Genomic DNA, 22,329 nt, shown 5'->3' with positions numbered 1-22,329 from the left:
ATAAGACACCAAGACCTGGGCGCTTGAAAAATGCTCTGTTGTTGGAGGAGATAAGAACCAGGTTGGTCCTGTTTAGAATGTAAGTTAATTCTGTGAATACAAAATATTTTAGAAAGAGGTAGAACTAGTAATAGATTGGGATGTTTCCAAAGATCCTCCTTTATCCATGGTTGGTGTGAATTGATTAAAAAAACAAAACTCATAAAAAATTTATTCTAATGTCATTGCTTCACCAGAAATTCTTCATGAAGCTTACTTACCTTTCACCCTCGGTGCTGCCTGACATTCAGCTGCTGCTGTACCTGCGTCTTCACCTGTACACATGCATGTGTGAGTAAGTGGCCCTTAGGTCAGCTTCCCCAGCAAAGCCTAACGTGTCAGGAGGTCTGCAGGGTGTGTTTGTCTTGATTGTCTACGCCAGTTGAAGAGACGGAAGCAGCCATGGGCAAGGAGAGCCCTTGACGTGATACAGATAGAGGCCTCAGCTGACCCTCTAGGAGGCTTGGGAGCTGGGGGGTCCTTTCAGAGTTGTCCCATTTGGGGGCAAGAAGGCTTGTCCGTCAGTGTCCATCAGACAGCTTGGTCACAGGCTGCCCTGGGTGGGGTGGTCTTGGGTGGCCCCCAGGTGGAGACTCCACTGTGAACCCTCAGGATGGAACACCGGCAGCTGTGGCCCTCAAAGAATAACCAGTCGCCCTTCCCATCCACTTCCTGTCCAAGTACATCCTTACCGCTTGGACAGAGCTCCTCCGGGCTTCTGGGGATTCATGACACTTAGGGAGATTAGCAGGAAGGCCATGGCACCCCTGCATCACGTGGATGGTCCTGCACCAGAACCCTACAGCTCTGTGAAGTGACCTACTTCACAGTGCCCCGGATCACTCGGCCCCAGCTCCCCTGACACAGAGGGTCCTGAAATCTTCATCAGGGTCCTGAGCACCCCGTGTTTACACTAGGAAGAAAAACGTGCTTTCCAAATCACACTCCAGGAAATAGCTGGGAAGTGATCAGCATCTCGCTATTGTTTTAGTAGAGCAAATGGATGGCCCTACAATAATGTGAACAGCAAGGCATAGGCAAAAACTTTTAGAGGAGAGATTGTTAAGAACCAGGTGGCTTCACAATCGACCAGGTATTTTCTGAGCTTCCTTATATGAGTTTGGTCTTTTGAGAATATAACAGTGGTGATCAGCATGATTTTGACACTTGTGATTTCTAGAATTTTTGGTTGAATTATGTTCTTTTTTTCACATTCTTTTGAACAACATTGGTCTTTTAACAAAATATTCATTAAATATCTACACTGTACCAGGCTCTATGCTGGTTTCTGGGAGTATAACATTGAACAAAAAAAAAAAGCCAACTTCTCAGCCCTGGATTGCTCGTGCCCTGCTAGGCCTAAGCACATAGTTTTAAATCCATCCATCCATCCCCCATCCATCCACCCATCTGTCCATCCATGCATCCATCAAAAGCTGTTTATACCTGAACAGTGAAGGAATAAGTCATGAAGATTTGGAGAGAAGAATGTTCCAGGTAGAGGACACGGCAAGTGTGACATTCTTGATGCACTGATATTCTGGGCATATTCTGGGAGCAGCCAGGATGCAGTATGGCCAGGAAGGGCAGAGTGTGGGGTGGGGGTGCACGGGGAGACGAGGCCAGTTAGTGAGAAGCACCTATCTCATATGACCTTGATGGCCTTTATTATGACTTTGGCTCTTCTGGGACTAAAAGAAAAAGTTGAGAGTTTTTAGCACAAAAAGTAACATGCTCTGATTTACATTCCAAAATAATCCCTCCTGCTGCTGTGCTGGTGACAGGTGTAATTACTGACACAGAGAAGCAGGCCGGAGGCTGTCATAGGGATTCAGTGGGCCTGGGATGTGGTCTCATGCTGGCATGGTGGAAGTACTAAGGGGAAGGAGTCTGACCTACTTTGATTCTGGATCTGTAGACTTTTCTAATTATGTATGAGCTATGAGAGAAGAAATGTTTGAAGAGGATTCTGATGTTCCTGGGCTGAGCCACTAAAGGTGCAGCTATAACAAATGGGGACAGATGAGAGTTTATAGGATAGATGGGTTGAAGGACTTGGTGATGTCAAAGAACTTTAGAATTGGGACTTTGTGAGATGTGAGTTGCAAAGGTAGGAGATGGTGGTCACTAAGTGTGGTAAATGAAGTGGTGGTTAGGGGTGTTTAGAATGTAAACAGGCTATCACGTTTAAATGCATAAATAACTAAGGGTTGGGTTTGGGGAGCAAGTGGCTGCTGGGTGGAGGGGCAGATCTTTTGGAGAAGACAAAGATGACGATAGGGAATTGGAAAGATCGTGTGGTTATGTCCTGAAGTCAACAAGAATGTGCACAGGAGTAGTGGTGGAGAGGAGGACAGTGGGCCAGCCACCAGCATTCACTGGATTGGGAAGTGTGGTCTCAGCTGTGACGTGGGAAGGGATGGTCTCTCTCTGTGGCTGTGCATTTCACCCAAGGGACAAAAGAACCATGATGGAAAAACAGCCACCTCTTGAGAGTGCTGCAGGAGGCTGTTTTAGACAGAGACGGCTTTGGGGGCTTAGATTTGGGTAGAGGAAGAAAAAAGAAGCAAGTGAAGTGACATGGCTTTTTGCTGGTGAAGTGTCCCATGTCCCCAGGACACAGAGGAAGAGTTTCAAGAGTCAGCAGGGGCAGGGGATGGAGTCAGAAAAGATTTGTAAAAAGCCACGTGACAGCTAATATTGGGAGAGAAAGCAGCGGCCTAGGAGTCCTGGGCCTGTGTGATTGACACGGGCAGGTGGGAAGGCCACGGAAGTGATGGTGTGGAAGCGTGGGCATTTGACAAGAGGGAGGACAGTGAGGTTTTCACACAGGCACGGAGATCTGCAGCTCCCATGACAAGGGATCGTGGCCCTCAAGGACAGTCATCCCTCCAATTGGTCTGCAGGGACAACCTCTGTACAGAGGTGCAGGTTAAAAGGTCACCACCACCCACATTCACTCCTAATCTCCCTGGACATGGAGGCATGAGACATTCAGGGTCTGATCCTACAGGCCTTCTTTAGGAAAGAAGAGAGAAAATGAAGGCAATAACAATCTTATAGACACAAGGGAAGGAAGCTCTTGACCACTGCTCTCTGTTCCCACAAGGCCTTCACAGGGTTACAACTTAATTGTTCTAAAATTCTGGTTTCGTCATGTCATTTCTTGCTTAAAACTTCTGTCAATTGTCAATAACTTTGACCTGTTTAATATTCCTATTTTCTTAACTTGACATTCACTATTTTTCTTGTTCTTCTGGTGTATACAATAGATCCTTGTTTTCCTAGTTTACAAAGGGTGCATATCCATTGCTTCAACCTTCTGGATGATCTTTTGTTGCTTTATTTCTCTGACATTGAACTGGAGACTATTGCTTAGGATTCAGAGACTCCTGGTGTGACTGTGAAGGGTGTTTCCAGAGGTGGCTGGCACGTCACACAGCAAATCGAAGGGAGAAACCCACTCTGAATGTGGGCAGGACCACTGGACATTCCGGGGGCCCAGTGGAACAAGACCCTGACGGAGGAGGAGGGGGCAGTGGATGCCAGCTCCATTGTGGAGGAGCTGGTGTGTGCACCTGCTGCCATTTGTCATCCTTACCAGACAGCGGCTCCTCTGCCCTCCCAACGTGGACTCTCACCAGGGCCTCTCCAGGGGGTTTCCAGGCCTTCAGTCCTGGACGGGGGCTCCAGCTTCTTGGACTAAGCAGCTCCGGATTCCTCCACTCTCCAGCCTGCAGACGGCCACCGTGGGACTGTCCAGCCTCAGATTCTGGAGGATGAATGAATGAATCCCCTCTTGGAAGCACACACCCACACATCCTGCGGTTCTGTTCCTCTAGAGAGCCCTGACTCATTCAAGTGGCTATTTTTCTATTAATTCCAAAGACACCAATGGAGAAGCCACTTTGTCCCAGATAATGTCTTTACCACGCGGCTCTTTGAAGCCAAGACATCTTTTGGTTCTTCTTCATGACAAATGTCTTTATTGGATACCTTTTAAAATTCATGTTTAATAAAAAGTAAAATTGACATTATTTCTGGAAGAAGCACACTAAGATGTGTTTGGCTTGTACCTGGCATAAGGCTCATCTCATCGACATGCTTGCTCAGATAGGAGAACTTAATACAACTGATCTGAAGGAATGATCAACGAAACTCTTCTAAAGGGAGAGGATGATCAGCTGGCAGCAAGATGGGTCGTGTGTCGGCTTCCTGACTGGAGAGAATCCACTCTCAGCCCCCAAATGGCAGCAGTCCTGTTGGGAGGAGTGCGGCTGGGCGTCTATGGGAAGTCAGGCTTGTGGGGGACGGGATGAGCACGTGACCTGCCTTCTCCCTGACCCTGCCAACACTGGGCAAGCTTCAGAAGGGGCCCCTGTGTGTGGATCAGCCTGGAGCCACAGTCCCAGGGGAGCAAAGGTTTAAACAAAGAGAATAGCCATGAACCGAAGGCTGAGACATGGGGGACCCACAGGTCAGGAAGAGGAACTTCATAGAAGAGGTAACACAGCAGGCAATTGTTGGTGCTTTTCAATTAAATGAAATTACTCTCCAGAGACAAGAATAGTTGGAGGATTCTTCCAATAAAACAGAAATGGGACGTCTAATGTGCACATCAAAATGAACATCTAGTGTACTCTGTACAGAATTAGCTACAATCTGCTCAAAAATTAATCCTATATTATTAAAATAAAAATTATGTTTAAAGTAATTTGGAATTTCTGTGGCCAGCTTTTCCCTAATTGATCTACATGTTGGAAATGGGGAGAAATGGGAAACTTTTATCCATGTTTTTATTGTTTCAGAAAATATAAAGTGACAAACACCTGTCAAATGTCACTGAAAAACTTTATTTCCTTTGGCTTTTTTTTCCTTACACACATTTCTCCTCGTTGTTTCTTTCCAAACTCCCACTTATAAGACCATTTTTTTCAATTCATACTGAAACATTAATGGTACAGAAAATGTTTTATTTTTACTGCTTAAGATGTTATTCATTTGATGTTTGTAGGGTATTGGTAAAATATGGGTCGCTTAATTATGGAATTCTTTTTCTCACTTGTTCTTGCACTGAATACTTACATACTTTGGGAAAAAGATGTTTTAGCATTTTTGAAATTATTGACCTTCATTTCACTCTGGAAAACAGGTAAATTTGAGTGACAGTGGTATTATAGGATTGAAATACAGACTTAAAATTCATGAAGAAACCATCTGCACCTTAATTCATTGAGTTGACATATTTATTTTTACCAGGTTGAACCCAGCTTGACCCACTGTCCAAGCCCCTGGCAGCAGTTCTGGGTTTTATGGAGTCGATTGTGATCTTAACACGCCGTTCTCATTTCTGACAGCATTTGCAGATTTCACATTTTCAAGAGCACATTCTTCTCCTTGCTCCAGGATCCAATCCTGTGAGGCGTGGAGACACCATGCTTACCCCCTGGGTTCTGTTCCTTAAGGAAGGCCCATAAAATCATGGTGCAGGAAGAAGTTGAGTGTGGGTGATCACTGAGACGCTCCTGTCCCACCCTTTCCCTGCTCTGGGAAGAGACAGAGCTGATTGGATGTGCTTTGCCCAGATGGGGAAGGCCCTTCAACCCAGGAGGCTGCAGAGGGTGCTCAGGGAATGGATCCTGCTGGATGGTGCGGGTCACATCTTCACCTGGGGCTCAGGTGCATCTCTGTAAGGATGCATCTTCCTCTTCAGTTCTCCAGGACGGGAGAGGTGCCGGGAGGTTCCTTTGCTGACATGCTGATGTGGGTGAATTACAACCCAAGTGTGCTGGACCTCAGTGGGCACCTCTTCCTCATCCTCACGTTTATGTCAGAGGCTGAAATAAACTGCTGCCATATGCCTGACTTCAGCTATAGAAACAGAGCCAGCCTGGATGAGCAGGAGCAAGAACAGGTCGACAGCTGAGTGGACACGTGTTTTATGATATTCTTACTCTACTATTAGGCAGGGACTTTCACCTGATATTATAAAACTGCTTCTAGAATGGGGTCAAGAGATGGGAACAGACAGAGAGAATTTTGGAAAAACAAGAGAAGCAGTAACTAATCTCTAGGAGTTTACAAAGAAGAGAAGAGAAACCGGGTTAAGGACCTAGAGGACAGGGACACTGGCATGGGACTTTTTGAGCTCAGAGGATGGATCCTTTAGATATGTAGAACCCACAGCATTCACTCCCCATAAAAACTAGATATGCTTTTAGAGTATGCATGGAACATCTGCAAACAGTGGCCACACACTAACTCACAACGCCTCTCCAAATCGCTGCGAGACTGAGTAAATCTCCGCCATCTACTTCTGTTGGTTTGGCAGTGAAGGTTTCCTCATCCTTCTGCTTCCTCTCCCTGAGGAAGCTCTCTCTCAAGGCTCCTGTTCCTTGTGTCTGAGGACCACCAAAAGTTGTGAGAGGGACACAGCAGAAGATAGCAATACTACAGTGGGTTGAGCCTGGTGGGACTGGAGGTAGGGAGGCATTTTTAGGAAGCCACTGGATTAATCCAGTTCCAGCATAAAAGGATTTATATCCAGTTTGGTGGGATAAAGGAAGTCAGGAGGTCTGTGCTCTAGCTGCACACATCAGCGTTGTCATCCGTAACTCACTCAACCTCTCTGATCCTCTTTGACCTTGTGCATGGGATGAGGATGTGTATGTGAACACCTTCACAGTCCTGGGCACATGATCACTGCTCACCTAGTGTGTGACTGGCCACACAAGTTAAAGTCAGGGACATGTGTATGATGCTTCTATGTGGACAACAGATTGAAAGATGCTTGGTGACTCTGTTTTCGAGGCCCAGAAAATCAAAAGACAATTTCAGGAGCTGCAGGAATACAGTATTTGAATAGGTTTTACACATAGTACCAAACATCTATGTGTTTATGAATATCTAAATAATAAACCAAGTTTTTTCAGTTATTATACCCATAGGTTGGGAGTCATGTCAATATAGTCCACAGCCTACAAAGACCTGGCAGTTACATAAGTGCAATTTAGACCACAGATAAAGATGTTTTTTACAACACATAAAAATAAAGATAGTGCATCTAAAAGTTTAAATCCATCTAAGAATTTATTTAGTGTTTTGGCATTTTCAATTGGTACTTCGTACACAAATACAGCCTTGGATCCCTTTATCCTTGGCAAATGTACTTTTCCCTGAATCCGATATAACTTCAGCTAAACTGTAATTCATTCCACTACTAATAAAATAGAGCCTCATCAGAAGTCCCATCTCTGGGTTATTTTCTGCTTTAAGTACCCACGATATAAACTTACACTTTTTAACATTAGTCACTTTTTAAATTAGAAGGGAAGAATGAGGTGTTTTGATATTTTAAGATCTTTCATTGAAGCAACTCTCTATCATTTCAATTTGACTTGGGCATGAGCTAGAACAGGGATCATAAAAAATGATCTTAATTGGAAATCAGGAGGAGAAGAGGACACAAAATAGACCACACAAAATATATGAAAAAATACAATGAAGACAGAGCACAATCCTATGTTTTGATGTTACCCAAGGCCAGTTACAAAGGACCCTGAAAGAAGACCGGGAGCAAGTCATCAGATTAAATGACAAACAAGACCGAGAGGAAGGACTGGTGGAAAAATGCGAGGAAACAGGTGCCAGCAGAGGGGAGCTTTGGACCCTCCCAAAGCGGGAGGCAGAGCCACTCGAGCAGACTTCTGGGGAGGCCATGCTGAGTCCAAAACGTCCTTCCTTTGCCACTGAATCCCACCACTATGTACCCACCTCCATCCTCGCTAGCTGACAGGACAACATGATGTCCCTTCTCTGTTTTCAGGAGATCCCCGTCAGTGGCTTCCTTGAATCACATCACCTTCCTTCCATTATGAATTAGTCCAGAAAGGCTTCTCCTAACATGCCCAGTGTCTCCCAGAAGCTGCCTCTGGACTGCACTCCGCTTTCCTCTAGTATAAGATGTCTTCCTGGAGCTTAGGACATCTGCGCTTCCAGGTCCTCTGTATCGGGTTACTTCCAAATTACAGCATTCGAACTGCCGAAAAGTAGTAATCCAGGCGACAAATTCAATGGCATTGAAAAGCCTTCCTGTCTTCTCTTTGTCTTGTAATAGTACCCTTCTGAAGCCGCCTTCATCTAGGTTTTATAAAACCCAGAATCCTGGGTCTCTGCTCAGACCTCTCCTCTGCCCCCTTCAAAGCCTGGTTTCCTGGTTCCTCCCTGCCTCCCGGCTCTCTCCACCCAAGACACCTAGAACTGCCTTGTTCAATACCTACTCAACTCCAGGGTTCTCACCCACTTTCTCAAGCTTGTATAAGCGTTTTCTATACTTCCCAGGGTCCAAACTTGAAACTGACTTTCTCGTGCCCTCAGAACACCAGTCTGCTTTTGTTCTTTGCCACCTGGATGTCTCCCTGACACTTGTACACTCACAGAGTTGGAGGCTGAGTCCTCACCCTGCTCTCTAAGTGTGGTGGTGTTCCTACCTCCAGGGAACTGAGAAGCTTGCTTCTGTGTGCACTGGCCACTCCAGACCTATTTACTCACCAGTCACCAACAGTGATCTGGAGCTTTGTCTTCATAGGTCATGTGTGTGTGTGTGTGTGTGTGCGTGCCTCTACACACACACACACATATATATATACATGCACACACACATATATACATGTATGTGTGTGTGTGTGTGTGTATATATATATATTTAGCCATTATCTTACTTAGGTCTTTCTCTCCTCCTCTGTGCAGCACTGGCAGGACCATTGCAGCTGGCCTGTCTGCAGAACTTCCCAGGCAGTAGCTCATCAGGCACAGTTACACTGGTGTCTTAGCCCAGGTCTCATCATCTTCAGTGGCTTCTCACGCTGTCACGTACCTACCCTCCCCTGGATCCCCTGCCCTCTGCCGCCCTCTGTGGCTTTGTGAAACCCACCCCAGGAGCCCCTTCCCTGCATGGCTGTTCTGCTCGTTTATAAGCAGGGCCTCACCGGTGCTCTTTCCTCCCCTGCCATGTCGTCTCTGGCTGATTAAGCGTTTCACCTTTACCCTGGTGGCTTCCTAAAGCCTTTCCTGGTCGTCCCGGGCCACGCTCTTGGGTCGTGCATACCTGAAATGAAGCCTGGTATTTCCGGTACCCTGGGTGCCTGGGAGAGTGCCTGATCCTATAGTAGGTGCTTAGTCAAGTCTGTTAGCTGATTTTCTGACCAGAAATCGCTCCTACAATTAAATCTCCTTCCTCTGTAGATTTCCTTTCCCAAGACTCAATTTTTCATTTTCTTCTTTTCCAAATTTCCCAAAACATTCCATGTTCAATTCTTAGCTTTTGGAAAACAAATACCACTCTGTACATTTCTAGGTCAAAAGGGGTGGCCTAATGCCCCCGAGGTCAGCTGATTGATCCCTCCAGCATCGCGCAGGATTGTCTCCTGGCAGGAGCCATTTGAGCACCTGGCTTCCGGTGACAGCATCCCCCTCAGCCCAGGACAGCTCCACTGTGCATCTGCCGGGCTGGAGTCCTCAACCAGCGCTGCCCGCTTTGGCTCTCAAGGGTGCCCCTGTTTTAATGATACACGGTCACCTACATTGCCTCTTGTGAAAATGCTCTTTCCCTAATAGAAATGAAAAAGAAACACTGAATATTTTAATCGTGTGTCGTTTAGTACTCCCCACTATAAGAACCCAGGGGTATTTTTTTATTTGAAGAGCTGAACTTTATGACTTTCTGGGGAAGCCTGTCTGCTCGAGATGGCTTCAGAGAGCCGTGCCTGGCGAGGTGCAGTCACCTGTGCAGGCAGCTGGGCGCGTGAATTTGCAACGGGCACCACACAGGCAAGAGCTAAAGGCGGAGGCCTGTAGGTGAGGAAAGCAAACCACAGGACGGCTTCCAGGGAAGGAGGCACCCGGGGCCTGCGCTGGGCTGCAGCTTCCTGAGAAGGAAGCGGCTTCTGAACTCAGTCGAGCTCGACCCGAGCAGAGGGGCTGCACGCCGGGAGCAGAGGGATACGTGGACAGAGTCAGGGCCGGAGGGAGAAGGAAGGGCCATCGGTGCCGCTCCCAACCCTGGGTTCAGCTGCACAGGCTGAAAGAATCAAGAAGTCACCGTGTATTTCCTCTGAGACGTGATGGCAGGGTCCCCTCACTCTACGGGGATCCTTCAACCAAGGCTCTCAGATGTCCGCAGGGGATTTGCTGTCAGATGTGGACGGAACTGATTCATGGCAAATTTTCACATCATTTGTAGGAAACTTTCAGATGAACTTGGAGAAAATACACAGGCGGCTGAAAAGGCATGTTTTCAATCTTAAAAGGAAAAAAAATCATTTTAAAAATGCCTTCTGTTACGTATATATAAAAAACTCAACCCGTGCGTGAGTGCATTCCCAGAAAGGTCCACAGTTCCTCTTATTTGGAATATAATTTACAGGAATTATTTATTTCACCTTGGAAAAATATGCAGCTCCACTACATAAAATCTTGTAGATGCTTCATAATTATTTTCAGAAATCAGGCTCCTGAACATCGTAATTGCTTCGTATACAAGCCTGCTCCGAATGAAGTCTGTGGCTGCGTCTCAGTCTTCATTTCTCCTTGTTCTTGGTGGATTCTGATGGCACTTGAAATCATACTTCTGCCAGTTGTGGTCTGCAATGTTGAGACTTGGAAGGTCCACTTGTCTGGTCAGAGTTCTTGGGGCCCCCACATTTCACCCCTACGTCCTGCCTTCGCCTGCCTTGGAGAAACTCTGCAGTGCTGCTGGGGTTTGGGCTTGACCGCTGGGCACACATGTGCTGGCGGGTGGAAGGAGTGAGGATGGGAGGGATGGGGAAATGAAACTTGAAGGTATTAATTTTTAGACTCCCAAACCAGTTGCTGTTCCTGTCACTTCAGGCTTCTGAATTTCATCACTGTTGACAGAGATGAACGCACGTCCTCATTGAGGGCTTGTCCTGCGGCCTGACAGCAGTAGCTTTCTTACTGGCTCTAGCCCCAGTCCCCAGGCCTGGTGTTCTGAGAGGCAGCCATCATTCCCACAGAAGGTGACCTTGGGAGAAGGCAGCCCAAGGGCAAGCCAGGTCCAGAGGAAAGCGCTCTCTCTCGTCTGTTCCTGGCTTCCCTGTCCCTCTCCTGCAACGTTTACCTGTGTCACCAAAATGTTTCCAAGCTTTCAAATCCCTGGTAATATGAACAAGAGATCGGGGGATGGGTGCAGAGGAAAATAAATAGAGGAAAAGGAAGAATATGATGGGAGGGGAGACCAAGAGAATGAATATTTGAGCTCATTTACATGAAACCTCGCAGTTTTTATATTGTGTCTCCAGCTCATTTGTCTGCTCACGTATTGTTGCCTTGTGGTTTAATCAGCTGCTAAAAAGCAATAGCTTTATGTCAACATCATGCCCACATGTATGACTGTGTGACACCAAATTCCCTCACACCAGCAATTCTCAGCTATCTGTATGTCTTGGTTAAACTAAAACGATTTTCAAATGAGTTCAAAAGAGCCACATGAGTTTACCTTTAATGTCCTTTATAAGTACACACCTATACATACTTAGGGTCACCATATAAAACAGCTGTGCTTGGCATGCAATGAACATCCCAGAACCACTCATTTACTCTAAATAAGTGAGATTGCTCTCATAATCCATGAATAAAAATAAAAGTTAGGTTTCCATATATGTATATATATAGATATAAACTAATGTTTTACTTAAGACCTTACAATGATTGGAATTGTTGATGAATGCTCTTGTCTTTTACCACAGGCCATTTTATAGCTGATTTGGAAAGCAATAGCTATTAAGAATATTTGAATCAGACAAATCAAGATTTTAGATATATTTCTACCACTTATTATCAGTGTGATCTTGGTCAAATCACTTAATTACAAGATGATAAAAAGAGGGATTATATAGACTAAATGGGCAGGTGTTTTGAGTAGGCACTTTACAAAAAAAAAAAAAAAAAAAAAGCTCTTGAAATGGCCCATGCCATCAGGGAGAAACAAAGCTTTCTGAAAATCCACTTTGGGAAATGGCTTTCCAGTGTGTATCTAGTGGTGTGAAGGGAGATTCCTATGTTCAACCAGTTCCAGTTTTAGGTGGAGGTCCCAGAGGAATGTGTGCATATGTGCTCTAGAGGGTAGGGATAAAAAAAAAAAAAAAAAAAAATCTATAGATGCTTTTTCATCAACTGACCTTACTATGGCCAGTGGACAAATTGAATTAGTTATTAATGAAAACGATTGAACTATGTTTATAAACAATGGCATCAGTGAATTCTTACCAACGTCAGCTTTGATTGAGCCAAAGGAGCCGGACATAAAGGAAGAAGTCTGGTGTCCAGAGTCATCCTAAAAAGCCCCCTGGCTGCCTGGTACATGGAGAGGTGCTTAGGTAGCAAAGCCATGAAATGTTGGTGTGAAATCCAGTCATGGTTGTCCATGAGGAGGCGGAGGGGGCTGGATTGAGGAGGGAAGAGGTGGGGTGGATAGTGGTCCATTTTTGACCTGGGTGGTGCTGACCTGGACATGTATATTTTATGTACTTTTCCTGGTTTGTGTTGTTTTTCACAACAAGAATGCATCTTTAAAAAGCAATACTTTCAGCTGTCTGTGCCTATTTCCATTAAATCTCCCAAGAGAGAAGTTCATGTATTACAAGAGAAACTATTTGGTTTTTTAAAAATCTATTCTGGTATTTTTTTTTTCCAATTTTTAACCCCATGTCTTTCTTCCAGTGTCCTTGGTTTAATGTCTGGTTTCTCAAGTCAGAATTTAAAAATAATTATTTTGGTCTATTGTGTTCACAAAAGAAACATGCCCACTGGGGGAAGAACTCCCTCTGTTTGGGGGTGTGGGATTGGATAAGAAAATAAGCTCCTGGTTCCTGTCCTTGGTCTGTTGCCCATATGTGTTGGCCTCTCTCCCCGATGGTGCTTTCCACATTTGCTCCACATCCCTGGGGTAAAAGTAAGCCTTCTTGCTTGGGAACTGTGCAGGATCTGAGGATCTACAAGCATACCCTGTACTTCACCTTGAACACCCTGGAAAGATAAGAAGACGGGGCTACTCTGGAGCAGCTTTCTGGACCCTAGAAAATCAGAGAGAACTGTTATATTCTAGGATAACTTTTTGGACCCTAGACAAAAATTGTAGTTCATAGCCAACGTTGGGAGATTTGGGGGATTTCTTATGCATGCATTCTGATTAGTAGTAAATGCTGAGAAAGGACCTACGTTCATTCCCAGGCCTGAGGGATCTGGTGGTTGAAGGTCAGGGTCAGGGCTGGGCTCTTGGCAGGACAGAGGAAACACACACTGACCTCTCCTGTTGCATCCCATCTCTCTCCTCCTTCAGTTTCACCATTAAACCCTGAGGGGTGAGCAGAGTGGGGATCAGGATTGTGATTCCCCCCACTCTCAGGGTTCAGAACAGCAGGCAGGGGAGCGGACACTGGATGCTAGTCAGTTGCCACCTGCTTCTCTCGGTTCCTTGCTCCAGTAGGACCTTGTTTGTTTGGAGGCAGTCCCTCCTTCTCTGGTTTTGCTTTCTATAGTTTCAGTTACTTGTGAACAACAGTCTATCAACAGTAAGTGGGAAATTCCAGAAATAAGCCAGTCATAAGTGTTAAATTGCATGCCATTCTGTGTCACAGGACAACATCTTCTGTTGTCCTTCCTTCTGCTGCTGAAGATGTGCATCATCCCTTGTCCAACGGGTCGGTGCTGTATGCACTACCAGCACCTTTAGTGGCCTAGCAGCCATCCTGTTTTCAGATGGCCTGTCAAGATATCCCCGTGCTTATGTCCAAGAGACCTTTAATTTACTTCATAATGGCTCCAAAGTGCAGGAGTGGTGATGGGAAGGAGGTAGCAGGACATGACCTGTGGAAGGATCTCATGATTCACAGGATAAAGCACAATATGTACAGGGCTGGGAAGGACCCAAGATAAAGAGTCCCCATGGGAGGCCTTGTAGGTACCCACAGAGAGGTTGGGATTAACCAAAGTGCTCCCAAGCACTCCTCAGTGTGGGGCCTTCAGCAAAGCCCTGAGGCAGTGGTACAGCGAAGGCCAAATTTGAGGGAAGGGCAGGCTTCAAGCTGTGTGTTTTGGTCTTCGTCTGTTCAGAGGACACCAACAGCCTGCTCACCTGGAGTAGCCCTCAGCAACCCCAAGGCCTTCTTGTCTGGCAATGTTGTCACAGTTGTGTTCTGCATTGCATGCTTCCATATGTATTATTTTTTGTATACTTATAAAATATTTTTTTGGGGAAACCCAGTTTAGTGAGATGGAGAACCTGCATCAGTCCCTGCTTGGGCACTAGGGACTTGGCAGTTACATTTCCTGCTGCTGGGAAGTTATAGAATTCATCACACAACAAGAACACAGTAGATAGGAAGTGTACACCAAGTCACAGCTGCAAGGCAAGGCAATGGGATGGACTCAAAGCCAAGCCACCAGAAGGAACGATGCAAAACAGCGGAAGGACAAGAGGAATCACGTAGACAGAACAGTCCCCAGAAGCTGGGGCTGTCCTTGGTAGTTTCCCCCAGGTTTATGGTGTCGAAGGTGAGTGTTGATTCTTTGCAGAGTGCAACTGCTCCATGAATTGAGCTATGAGGTTCTTAAATAGTTCTGTGGTTCTTCCCACCTTCCACGTAGGTAAGCTCCTAATTTGTGGTGTGCACTCTTCCAAGGTAATAGAAAGAAGTCCGTGAGCAGGACAGACAAGGTCACTGCCCACAGGGGCTAGATGGGCAGGGGACTGCCAAGAAGAAAGCCCAGTATTTACTGCACAGACTTTATGGGCCCAGTTTCAGGTAGGTCACACCCAGAGCATAGGTGAAGGGTCACCTGGCCCTGCTCGGGGATGGGGGATCTTCCACTCTGAACTACAAGAAAGAACAAAGGATGGTGTTGGGGAGAAGCAGCAGTTATCACCTGATTCTTGTCCACTAGGAGTGAGAGCAGGGCACAAAAGCTCGAGTTCTGAGGAGACTGTCGGATACAGCGAAGCACACAGGAAGAGAGACGTGTTCAACCACGGTGGGGTCAGGACCACGAGAGCCAGGTGGGGTTGGCAATCGTGAACCAATAGGGATGGCTTTCCGCCATTTGCAACCATCCAGATTGGATCTACCAAGATCGAGGTTGCTGAGTGGAATGAAAGAAAGGTGCTTGAGGAAAAGCCAGGGGTTCCTGCAAAAGACTTGAGTGGATTGTAGAAAAATCTACTACTACTGACTCCGTATTGAAACCTTCTGTTACTTCTGTCCTCCTGGTCAGGGATGAAGATCTCTGCAACAGTGACTGCAGCGATTGTCCACAGGTTGAAAGGTATTAGTTCTGCTTTTTAAAAATAGCCTCATTAGAAAAATTATAAGAAAATTTTGTGCAAGATAAATACCTCAAATAAATACTTTTTGTTTGTTTCAGTCTACAGGAATATTTAAAAGAGCTAAAACATTAGGTAATTTGGGAAGCGGACACTAGACAAATTTTGGCCAGTTTAGTGACAGCTTGCCTGCAATAAAGAGAAGTCTAGATTGGGGGGTGACGCTGGCACCACCTCATGAACTTGCCTCATCACTGAAGAGCCAGAGGCAAAGGAGCTCACGTCACCCCTGGCTAATGGTCCAGCCCATCAGCTCCCCTCAGAGAGCATTCCAAGGTCAAAGACTGCGAGCAGAAATAATGCCCAGTTCCCACGTTTTGACCTTTTGCTCTTAACTGGTTAGCAGGAAACATGCTATGATTTATATTCCTCCAAATTAAAATTAAAGGCATGAGAACGGCGCCCTGATTGAGCAAGACAACAGGTCCCGTGACAGTGGAGAGTAGGTACATACTAATGTTAATGGGTATCTCCTCAAAGGCTAATCAGACCTACACAAGTGTAGACATCCTCTGGTACTCAGGTCTCAGGGTAACCGTTGCTCTCGCTTAGAGTTTCTGGTATGGACATCAGCTGATTTATTTCAATTTATTTTACATTATTTTATTTTATCTAGCATGCTCTCTTTAAGCAGGGAGAGCTTCCAGTAGATGAAAGGCAGGACACGTGCTTGAAGAGGTACTGTACGAGGCTATCACCAAGGCACTGGACCTTCTTGAAAAAGGCTCTGCTGTCTTAGCCTCAACTTCTTCAATCACAAATCAAAGAAATGCTCCTCAATAAACTCCAAGAGACCTTTCAGCTCACATATTATCTGCCTTTTGCAGATAGTATTTTGTGGGTTGTATATATTCTCTCTCTATAGTGACTGGTCCCGCTTTTCTATCAAAAGAAAGTGCCGTATTCTGATGATGTCTTAAGAGAGCGATCTCACGGGTCAGTGGAGTGGGAAACTGCTTGACTAGGAAACATAAAACTTAGGTTTGTGTCTGGAAGTTCCATCAACTGTTGTTGACAATGATTTCCACATTGGTAACTCGGGATTACGTATCCTTCCTGTTGCCGGATCAAGATGCAGTCATATATATGAAAGAACTCTGCTCACGTAACACAATAGGACCATGAAATACTATGTAAATGTGAGTGATTTGTGCTCTGTGCAAGTTCAATTGCATGTCATGGTTTAACTTGCAGAAGCCCAGGGACTGTGCAGCAGCTTTGGGGTTTGGAGTGTGGGGCTCATATGTCCATCAGGGAAATTGGATTATATGTAGGAGATCTGCTAGAGGAATTCTCTCCAAATTACTCTTCTCACAAAAGCAGTCAGCATCACTGTTGGTTTCTTTGTGTTATCGTATAGGTTGATACTACAATTTATTCAGGCAAGAAAACGGGCAATAACAGGTGAGGCAATTTTGAAAAAGAATAGTGGCAAAAAAAGTGGTGGTGGGAGATGGGGACAGGTATGCTCTCGGTGACCACAGAACACTCTGAAGAAGGGACATGGGAACGCTGTGATGTTGGCATAAATATCATGTGGCAAAAGTCACTAGTCCTGAATGGAGGATCTATTTAGTTGGCTAATTTAGAATATTAAATCCATGAAAAAAACATGAAGTATTTCACAGCATTATGATAATTTGCTCTCTTTTAAAAAACAGAACCCTAAATTACATTCACAGAAACAGCAGACAAGAAAACTATAAAAATTTCAGAATAAAATATCTCTGGAGAGGCTCACAAACTTTGTTTATCAAGATATAAATGTAGCCCCTGGGCACAATGGCACATGCAGGTAATCCCAGCAGCTCAAGAGGCTGAGGCAGGAAGATCAGAAGTTCAAAGCCAGCCTCAGCAAAAGTGAGATTCTAAGCAACTCAGTGAGACCCTGTCTCTAAACAAAATATAAAATAGGGCTGGGGGTGTGGCTCAGTGGTTGAGTGCCCCTGAGTTCAATCCCTGGCAAACACCCCCTCAAAAAACAAAACAAAACAAACAAACAAAATTCAAATGCTGCATAGGAAAACTTGTTGAAAATAATAATAAAATCCTAAATTAGTAGCTTTACAGACACAGCTAAATAAGAGATGATCAGGAGAGTAGAAAAATATTTATATGACATATGACAAAGGATTAATATCTAGAATAAAAAAAGTGCTGTTGACATTAAATATTCAGAAAAAGAGGGAGGGAGGAAGGCATCAGGTGAGGCACAGGACATGGACAATTAGATCACAGAGGAGGGCCTCTTCTCATCTCTTTTGTACATTTACATATTCATGTCTAATATTTTGTAATTGCACATTTTATATACAAATGTGTGAAAACGCATAGCTCCCACGCCTCCTCTTCTGCGACTCCCAGCGGTCAGCTGCTGGAAAGAGCGCCGTTGTCCAGCTGTCGCAGGGCTCTGGGTCTGCTGGAGTCCCTGGACCACGGGGAGCAAGAGAACAAAGCCGCAAGTCGGCAGTGGAGACCCAAGGGCAGACCTCAGCTGGAGGAGGCCGGGCTGGGATCCCAGGGCTGCGGTGGACCCAAGGAGGCCTGCATCCAATAGGAGGCTGCAGAGACTGGGGCCCACCAAGCGTCCAGTGGCATCTTTCTTGTCTACGCTGAGGCGTGGGGCAGAGGCCACCAGGGGGTGTGGCGGTGGACCGGGACAGGACACCCGAGGTTCCTGTATTGGTGACCCAGCTGTTGAGCCCCAGGGAGGAGAGAGCTCTGTGCTCCCCAGGAGCGTGCAGGGCACAGGAGGGCAGTCAGGCTGGGGCAGGTTTACTTGTGTCTCTAGTTTTAGCTAGAACCAAAAAAAAAAAAAAAAAAAAATTCTGGACAGAAAGAACAGAACAGAAAACATTGCCCCGCAGGCTTTTAAAGTCTCTTCACGATCCACTCTTGGCTATTTTCTTCTCGGGAATGCAAAGGCAAACAAAATGAAATCAAACAGACAAAATCTGTTTTCCAACGATGTGGTTTGGCTTAATCAAGCCTTGGAATATAGTCCAGCCTTCTGTTCGGGTTACGCGAATTTTAAAAATGTCAAGTCAGACTCGATCCCCATCTACTTCTCTAGGATTTTTAGATGTTTGAAGCTATATTTTATAGGTCATTTTTTTTTTGGTAAAAATAGCACCATTAATCACATTTCAGGCTTGCTAAAGAAGAGTGAATAGACTTTAAAGTTTGACAAGGTCTAACTTGATCTGAGGGACATGTGGTGGTCTTCTGTATACAGTTGTTTGGCTTTAAACGTAATTAGATCTCAGTATGTGCCCAATAAGCATTTTAATGGGACCTTGACAATGTCCAAGGCCATATAGCTATTTTAACAGCCAAACATTCATCAGGCTTTAATTTGGGGGGGGGCGGGGCTGTGAAGGGTGGGAAATTGCTTGATTGGGAGCTGGGAGAAAGTCTGCTTGAGGCTGAGACAAAGTAGCCTAGGGGTGGCCTCTGCCTGGTCCCCAGCCACTCCTGGGAGGGGGTGTGCACTTTTGCCCATGCCAGGGGCAGTCAGATGTTGGTGGGGTATTCCCATTGCAGCTTGGCTCTGCCCACCTCAGTGTTCCACCCGTTTCCTCTTGCTCTGCCTGTGTGGCCGTGTGCCAGCTCTGCCTCCACTCTGAGCAGAGAGCAAGCAGTGAGTTACCCTAGAGTGCATAGGGCGGCCTACGCCTTAGGAGTGAGAGATTCTGGAGCCAAGAATTCAGAGCCACCTGGGGTCCCATCTTTTCCTGTTTCCCTTCACACATCCCGTGTTTCTAGAGTCCCAGGGCACATGCCCACCCTAAGCTTTCAGATCTCTAGTCCCTTCACCTTAAATACTCTCCTTTCCCCATCCAGTCCCTAGCTAATCCAAATCCTGCTGGTTTTCAAGGGCAGCCCAACCTACTTGCTCCTGGAAGTTTTCTCATCCCCTGGTCTTTTGCATTGTCAACATCCGTGGAATATCTTTGACAGCACTCGGCCATGTGCTTAGTCTCATGGCTCATCTTTGGAGATGTCTCCTTTCTAATGTAGATTCTGAGAAACCAACCAACCTTGATAAACGTTTAGGGAGACAGCTCCTCCTCCAGGCTTGCTCTCTGGGCTGCATTTGACTGTGGACACTGCACAGGCCAACAGGGTCTTGCATCTTACTGGGCAGTACCAGGCAGCAATGATGCATTTTCTGATACCGGTCCTACATGGCACTCGGACATCACATGGGGAGTCTGGTTTGAGCAGCCTCACTTTCCCCTGGGACAATCCCAAATTTCATCATGAAGCTTTTTAGGAAGACAGACGTGCCCCTGTGTGTTGTAGCTTACTGGGTGCCCATCTTTCCCTTTCCTTTCCCAAATTTTGGAGTGGGGCACATTCCACCCAGTGAAAACACTACATCTCTCTTTCTCACTTGAGGCTCTGTGCAGGCCTGTGACTGCCTTTTGTTCAAGGGACATAAGTAGAAATTGTTTTCTGGTCCATCTTCCATCACCCTCCAATTCGGCATACAAGTGTGGAGACTGGACTTCAAGCAAGCATCTTGGACCATGAGGAGGAAGCACCCTGTAAGGGAGCAGTTCAGGCCACCAAGAGCACGTCATCGACATGTGGTTCATCTCTGGGCCTCTTGAGGACAGGTCCAGGAGCCTGGCAAATGGCAGTCACTCAGCTCGAACACTGTTAGGTTTGGCAACATGCAGCTGAACTTCACTATAACTGACGTGGTCTATAACCCTTGGTTGACCCCTGTCAGAGGCGCTGTGGATGGAATTCATTCTGAGAACAGGGTGAATTCTGAGAAGATCACAGATGGGTCAGACTCTTATGGACAAAGGTCAGAAGAGCAGTGAGCTCGGAGCAGCCCCATGCCTGCTCCACCTTGGTTCCCTACGCTCCTGTTTCCACTGGAACCTCAGGCCACATAATAGAGTGTGTTTTCTAGTCTTTTCTGTTTTTCTGAACACATCTGACTATGGAGTCATCTTTTCCAAATGCAGCTTATGAATGCCCTGCTGCTGGCTAAGGATGCAAGGTTTTTGAATTGTTATCTGATGTGGTTCAAGCTATTTCCCCGAGAAGGCAACATATGCTCTTGAATCAACCTCTTCTAGTTCTGCTACTGTCTGCTCTTCCTTGTGTAAACTGTGCTTTAGCACAACGAACGATCTAGTTTCTAGTGTGAGCCCAACAAAGACTCACCTCTCGCACACAGTCTGCTCTACTTTATTCTTGATTTTCAAAATGCTTTTCCACCCCATCTGAAAGTGGTCCCACTCCACCCATTCTTAAGGGATCTATCTCAAATGCTACTTTGTCCTTCATATCTTCTTTGATAACAGTGACACCAATGTTCCCAGTGGAAATGATGACTAAGTCTTAGGTTAACTACCACCAGGTCAAAAACTAAACAGTCTGAAATTTTGCTGTACCTGCAAGCTAAAAATGTAATGTGCCTCGGTCAGTCTGAGTCTCTGTCATCTGTCTATCAATTGCATCTACTTGGGTTAGAAACAAATGCTGTTTAACACTTCCAACTGCAGCATCAGCAAGAGCAATAGCCTTGTGTGGTATCCTCAGTGCCCAGTTCCCACAGGGAGATGTGGCCAGTGGCATATGTCACCTGTGCATTTGAAGAAAACAACTCCCATGTTAGGAATCTCTGAATGTTCGGAATCTCTGTGGGCGGCAGGTGACTGGACTGTCCTCTCCTTCCCGCCAAATGAGGACTGTCCTTCCACTCTTAATATGTAAGCTGACATCCCTGGAGGGAGAGAGGGAAGACATCGCTAGGCTAATGACCTTGGAAGGTAAACAGATCCCCTCCAGGGAGTGGACGGAACGTCGTGGCCTTACTACCCTGTGATGTCTCCAGGGAGGGAGAAGTCTTCATACTGTCCTTGAATATTTCCTGACACAACACTGGATATTTGTGTCTTCTCTCAGATGGTCAAACCATGTAGAAACACCAGGGGAGAGTGGAAAAGTGTCTTTAACTCTCCCCCTGTGGCTGGTGCACTATATGCGTTCTCTTCCATCCTGACTATAACTCTGTGATCCAGATACTATTCCTATTTCCAGTACTGCATATTCGGAAAACCAGGGCTTGAGGAGGCCAGGGTCAGGGTTCAAACCGTGGCCATCTGGCCTTGAGGCCAGCGCTCTGCACTGCAACACCACTGCAGCCGCCTCCACTGGAGGAGACCTTGGGTCTCGATGTAAATTGATTTTACAGCATGTATTTTCTGGTTTTGTTATTTTCATGTAAGACCGTTGAGGACAGAGTCATGTCTTGCATCCCCTGCTGTGCCTGATAAACTAAGCACCTTGCAATTATTGGAGGCCTCATTAATACCGTCTGAATGAAGAACGCTGTCAAATGTGTGTATGATAAAAACTTGGCATTATACAACTTAAATAAAACATGGCTGTGGAAAAGAGGTCACATCATAAAATTCAAATATAGAAACCTCTCACTTGAAATATTAATAGTGATCTCAACTATTTTTTACTCAGCTGACAACGTAGCCTCAATGTTTATGGAAATTTGATGTCTAAAGTTTAGAGAAAGTAACTAAGAGGTGATAATAGTCAATGAGCAGGAATACACCAAATTGAAAAAAAAAAAAAGAATGAGTCAAGTCACACGGGAAACACTGTTTCAATGTGGCGCATGCTGAAAAACGAAAAGTTATTTTATTTAGAAATAAACTTCTTCAATTCTCACCCAAGCCTTCTCTATGTGGGAGTCCCAGTTGGTAGCTGAGTCAGGAGAGGACAGTGGAGTCACCTGCCACTCTCAGTCACTTCCATTTCAGGGTTCCTGTCACCATGTCCTTCTCCTGAGATGAGGCTGCTCCACGACTCAGAACTGACTGAGCCTCTTAAATAACACTATCAGAGACTGTCAA

The sequence above is a fragment of the Marmota monax genome, unplaced genomic scaffold (assembly GCF_021218885.2).
Source record: "Marmota monax isolate L192 unplaced genomic scaffold, Marmota_monax_Labrador192_F-V1.1 WCK01_AAM20220418_F8-fsc00141, whole genome shotgun sequence".
NCBI classification, from domain to species: Eukaryota; Metazoa; Chordata; class Mammalia; order Rodentia; family Sciuridae; genus Marmota; species Marmota monax.
Note: the sequence above shows the minus strand (reverse complement) of the source record.